Source organism: Solanum tuberosum, unplaced genomic scaffold (assembly GCF_000226075.1).
Source record: "Solanum tuberosum cultivar DM 1-3 516 R44 unplaced genomic scaffold, SolTub_3.0 scf00037, whole genome shotgun sequence".
In the NCBI taxonomy this organism is placed as follows: domain Eukaryota; kingdom Viridiplantae; phylum Streptophyta; class Magnoliopsida; order Solanales; family Solanaceae; genus Solanum; species Solanum tuberosum.
In genome coordinates this window covers 1,692,043-1,698,116 of record NW_006238961.1, presented here as the reverse complement: position 1 = coordinate 1,698,116, position 6,074 = coordinate 1,692,043, and positions in this window count along the sequence as shown.

Sequence of the window (6,074 nt, the reverse complement as noted above, 5' to 3'; positions counted from 1 at the left end):
TGAATGAAACTTAACCAAACTTATGAGATATGCTAATAAATTAACAAGAGATATATTGGTAAATATGTATATATGAGAGGGATATTTTAGTCTTCAAGAAAATAATTTTCTGCTTCTGCGCTTTTTTTTAAAAACAGAAATTTTTAGTTTCTTCCCAACAACAGAAAAACTGTTTTTGCTTCCATTTAAAAGCAGTTTTGAGAATTTGCCAAACACTAATTTTTTTCAAAAGAAGTGTTTTTTTCGTAATTTTTTTTTTTTTGACCTTCCAACAACAATGTCAAACCGTCTCTTAGAATTTTGAATGATCCAATAAATGTTATAGTCCATTAATGCTAACAAAGTAAATTAATTCAACACTAGAATGATAATAATGTTGAATATTTGTTCTTTAATTTTACATTGGTTTAGACATTTAAAATAATAACCTAATTTTAATTTTAATCATATAATTAATACTTATTAGACTTATTTTAGCATGATTTATTATTTTTAAATTCTGATCATTTTCACTATGACTTATCAATTTGCAATATTTATTTTATACGATTTTATTATTATTTTTTATTGAGTATTTTAGTGTCATCACTCATCTCATATTTTGTGTTATTTTCTTAAAAACACCTTAGATAGTTGCATTTTGATTGAACTCTAAAAATATATTTGGAGCACAAGTTAATTATATGTTTGTATGAAGTAATAATCAAATACAATATTTGATGTCTTGAATTGTTAGATACAACCTTTGTTAGAGGGGTTTTACCGTAAAACTTTTTGACGTTAATATAAATTTAATCAAATTTTAATATAAATATGAAGTATCGAAAACCCAAAATGTTATGGATATGGGGAATGGAACCAAAGGAGAAGTAGGTACCAGTCAAAGTAGGACAGAGAGCACTGTGGCAAAAGGGCTCTGTCTAATTTCTGATCAATCTCTGTGCACTGAGCAATGAGATGAGTAATGACTAGACCACACTATACTATATTATCATCACATACAAGGAAAATTTACCACAAAAATTGATTCCCTATCTTTAACCTTAAAATAATAAGATATATTTTATAATAAGAAGGCACTCACACATATTAGTGATCAAAATAAATATTTGAATTTGACAGTAGTATAAAGATTAATAAAACATCATATTATTAAATTAGAAAAGTAAAGTTAGTTATTCATTATGTTTCAATTTATTTGATTTACTTTTTTAGTCTATTTTAGAAAAATTACTGTTTCTTATTTTAACAGTTTTTTTTTTATTTTAAGTTTTCACATGACAATTTAAGATCACAAAATTAGAAGACATTTTGATATATTAATTAACATATCTTTAATTTAAAAACATTAATTTTAAAAATCTTTTTTAATTTTTTAAAACTTCATATCAAGATAAAATATATCAAATAAATTGAAAGAGGGTGTAAGTTACAATAAGTTAAAATTCATACTACTGATGTCAGCGTACATAAATTACTTCCTTTATTTCATTTTATTTAGGAATAATTTCAGAGGTATCCTTCAGTTTTTACTTAAGCAAATGATCAAAATGGTCCTTGAAGTTACCTTATTTTGGTCCTTAATATATTCTAGGTGATTGAAATAGTTCTTCATGTATAATAAAATGTGTTCAATTTAGTCTTTTATCCTAAACTTAACAATTTACCCCCAAAAATTGTTAAATATAACTGTGGGGGCCACATAACTTACAAAATCCACCATTTTTACCATCTTTATTAGTTCAAAGAAAGAGTTTAATGAATTCTAACGTCATTTTCTCTAACATCTAACCACACAAATCACACATGATTGTTTTTGTTAATCTATTGATATTTCTTTCCTTTGGTTATAATAATCCTCTTTTGGTTATTATTTATTTTATTTTATTTTTTGTTTGGAGTGATTAATTCTCCAGAAAGGTCAACGTGTGGGATGGTGGGGATTTTTGGTGGGTAATCTAGAACAAGTTTTACTTTGAGAATTGGGGTTCTTGAATTTCATGTTATTGGGGCTATTGTTGTGAATTTTTGGTATCATCCTTGTTTGGTTGTTGATAAGTGGGTTCTACTAGATTTATTTTTTGATATTTCTAATTGAAGTAGCTATGTAACTTGTGGATTCATTCTTGATGTGGCTCTGCAATTGATGAACAGGACAAGATTCAGTGTGTAAGTTTGGGTTCTTCTTTGTGTGAAGTTATGCTATGTTGTGCTTGGTTCCGTCTTGTGATTGTAAATGCTAATATGGCTGGTATTGCATTTGTTCTTGATAAAATAGTGTTAGATTTTGAAGTAATAAATTAAGAAGAGAAAAATAGTGGATTTGTAAGCTATGTGAGGCCCATTGTTATATTTAACATTTTTTGGGACAAATTTGTTAAGTTTAGGATAAAGGATCAAATTGAACACATTTTAGTCTATACATGAAGGACTATTTCAATCACCTAGAATATATTAATGATCAAAATAAAGTAACCCATATACATGAAGGACCATTTTGATCATTTTCTCGTTTTTACTTTATAACACTCCTCTTTCTTTATGATATTATGCATAATTTTCTTATTTTAATTTTATATATACACGTGTTTATTTTACTAAACAAAGATACTTATTTCTTTATATTGATTTATTTTAAAAATATTTATTAAATAAATCATTTTACTAGTATATATTAATATAAAGAGGGATAAATTTGTCAAATTATAATTAATTTAAATTTATTTTAAATAATTTAAAGAATGATTACAAAAAAATCAAAATAAAGGAGATATATATAATATCGTAAATCACAGTAGATGTGAGTGTTATAGAACAAAACCTCAAGGAAGATCTCTTAAATTATCCATTTTATTTATTACTATCTTTTCATTAATTTCGATTAAAAAGAATAATTTTTTTAAATATTTAAAAATAATGTTATGTTGAAATTTTCATTTCATTTTTAAAAACATGCCTTATTTATAAAAAAAATAAAATCTTTTCATTGCATATTGAATGAGAGTGGGTAGCTGTTTTAATTTAAGTTGTTTTGTTTTTTGCTTTTTGAGTACTGACTTTTATACACACGCTGAGTGATTTGCAGAGATGAATAAATGAGAAAGTGGTTAAAAGCTGAAGAAGAAGATGAAGTAAGGCACTCACAGTCTGCAAATGACTGCTTTATTTTGTCAGCTTACTCACCCAAAAACTCACTTACAACCATGATTCACTATCCCACTTTTGGATTTTTTTTTACTGCCCCTATTGCTTTGTTACTACTTCTTCCTTTCATTCTAAATTATTATATTTACTTCCCTTTTTTAACTTTTAATTATTATTCTTATACTGTATTTTTTGAAAAAAGTATTGAAAATATTTTTTAATTTGATGTAAATTATTAATTTTATTCTCATATTATTGATAGCCTTAAACATATATCTCTTTACTTGATTAACTAAACTTAGGTATACCCTGATTCACCTTTGATCTACCACATGACATAATAAGTGGTCTCAAATTCTTATAGGAGCATGAGACTCTTAATAGAAAGCCAAGAGAAGTGTTCAAAACACTCCTAAACTTGACGAAAATTTAGAGGTGTATTTTACTCGTGTTGCAAGATCGGGGGTTAATTTAAGTTCGGTTAGTCGAGTAAAGGAATGTTTTTAAGGTTGTTAATAGTTCGAAGATGAAATTAACAATTCACGTCAAGTTTATATATGTTTCCAGTATTTTTCTCTTTATTTTTTTCACTCTTCCTCCAAGAAGCTTCTACTTTTTCGCTTTTTTGGTGACTCAAGTCACAATTTCTTGTAAACTTATTTGTGGGGAGGGAGTGCTTACCATCCAAGCAATTTTTTCTTGTCAATTAATTTATTTGATTTTGACTTAACATAACAAAAAGTTTAAAAAATAAAAAGAAGAAAATTTATGATATTAAATTTAAAATATATTAAAATATTATCTAATTTTATAATCTAAAATATGACATGTTAAAAGTTGAATTAGAGAGTTGCAAGAAAAGAAAGGATTATTTCTAAAAAAAAAAAATTAAAATGGAGGAAGTACTATTTATTTATAATTTAAAATATTTTATAATTGAAAATTTATGTTATGAAAATAAAATAAATTATTCCTAATATATGTCGTTGTTATATATTTAAACGGATTCATAAAAAATACATAGAATTAGTTATTCAACCGAGTCGTCCTTACAAGCTCATCAGTTCTCGCATTTGTAGATAGTTGTACTCTTTTGTTTCATATTACTTGACTCATGTTAACTTAGCATAATCTTTTTAAAAAAAAAATATTGAGAGTATATTTTACTAAATTAATTTTATTTAATATTTGAAACTTTAAATTTAACCATAACTATTTATTTAATTTTTTAATAATAGTAAAGCTAGAAATAAAAAAAAATATGGTAAAGAATGAAAAAAGTCGCATATTCGTGATTAATTAACTTATAAGGCTTGGACAATCATCTTGTTTTTTAGCTAATTTTTAAAATGTGAGTTAGGTTCAAGATCTAATTTTTACATAGTATCATAGCTTTTCAATCACTGAGGTGATTGTTCTTGTAGTCCTACTTGTGATTTTGATTTTCAAGGTGAATTTGGTGAAGAATAGCCATGGCAAATGTCGATAATGAATTGCCAAAGAAGCTAAATCATAATCACCCTACGTATATGGCAAACTTTGTGACCACTGTAAATGCAAAGGTCGCACCAAGGCAATATGTTATTGATTGGTTGGCTACTCTCTGAACTTTGAGAGGAGGGAGAGGGAGAACTATTACAATAAAAACTATTCTTATAAAGTAAATTATCAAAATGAGAAAGGAAATTTTCACACTATTCACAATGTAGTTAAGTGAATTATCATGACATGGCTTCTCAAGAAACATGGATTATAGTAAAAGTATGAGTATCTAACAACAACAATATAATCAAATTTTGCACATGCTTGGTAGGTCTAACTTGAAGGGAGGTACAATTTATTGTCATTGGTTCACAAAGTAACAGCACTGGATGTGCCAACTTAGCATAAGGTAGAAGCTCTACTAATTTGAGTAGAAAATAACATTGCTCTCGCAATAGGTATCAATCATAATGATTGGGTAGTAGATTTTAGGACTACCATTCATATGTGTAATGGTGCGGTCGATCATTTTTGGAAAATATTGTGAATTTACTGTTTTCCCCTTTCGTGATTGACCCTGAGTCTTCTATGATTGAGTTTTGAAAAGTTGATTTGAACTTTGAGTTAAAAGTTGAGAATTTGGTAAGTTTTGAGTTTGAAAGGCTAAGTTGTTAAGAAAGTGATTTTTGGAGTGTTTTGGAGTTTCGAGTATTGGAATGAAATTCTATTGATTCCATCAGTTCAGAAATGTAGAATCTGAGCTGTGATAGTTGTCGGTTTCAAATTTTGAGTCTTTTTGAGATTTTGAGGTCCTAAATTGTGAAACTGTGAAATTTTAGCATTTGGATTGACTTTGGTCATCATTTGGAGCTCAGATCAGAATTTTGAGAATTCTGTTGAATTCATGGGATGATTTTAGGCCCAGGTGAGGTCTTGATTGATTTTTCAAAGACCCCGAGCTTAATTTTAGCCCTTTTAGGCGTGAGTTAGTTTCCTGTGATTTTCACGGATGTCGGGTCAAGAAAACCTCATATTCGTATTTTGACGGTTCCATTGAGTTCAAAATGTCGAATATAAAGGGTTTGCATATTTGGTTTCTGTGTACGGAGTTCCGAAAGAATCCCGAAGGTCCTTTCAATGATTTAAGAGTTGCCTATATTTTGCTGGTCTACAGTTGCGAAGGCTGGTCGCTTAAGCGAGCTTCACAGAAGCGAGAGTCCCTTCGCTTAAGCAAGTTTCGTAAAAGAGAGGGAGGCTTCGCTGGCTTCGCTTTTGCGAGAGCCGAGTGTTTAGCGGGGTTCGCTTAAGTGAACCTCTGGTCGCTTTTGTGAGACTTGAGAGGGTTTTTGACCTGCAAATTTCGGTGTTTAAGCCCCATTTTTCATTGTTGAGCTTGGAAAACCCTTGGTAGCGATTTATGAAAGAATTTTTTGTGCTAAATTATTTGG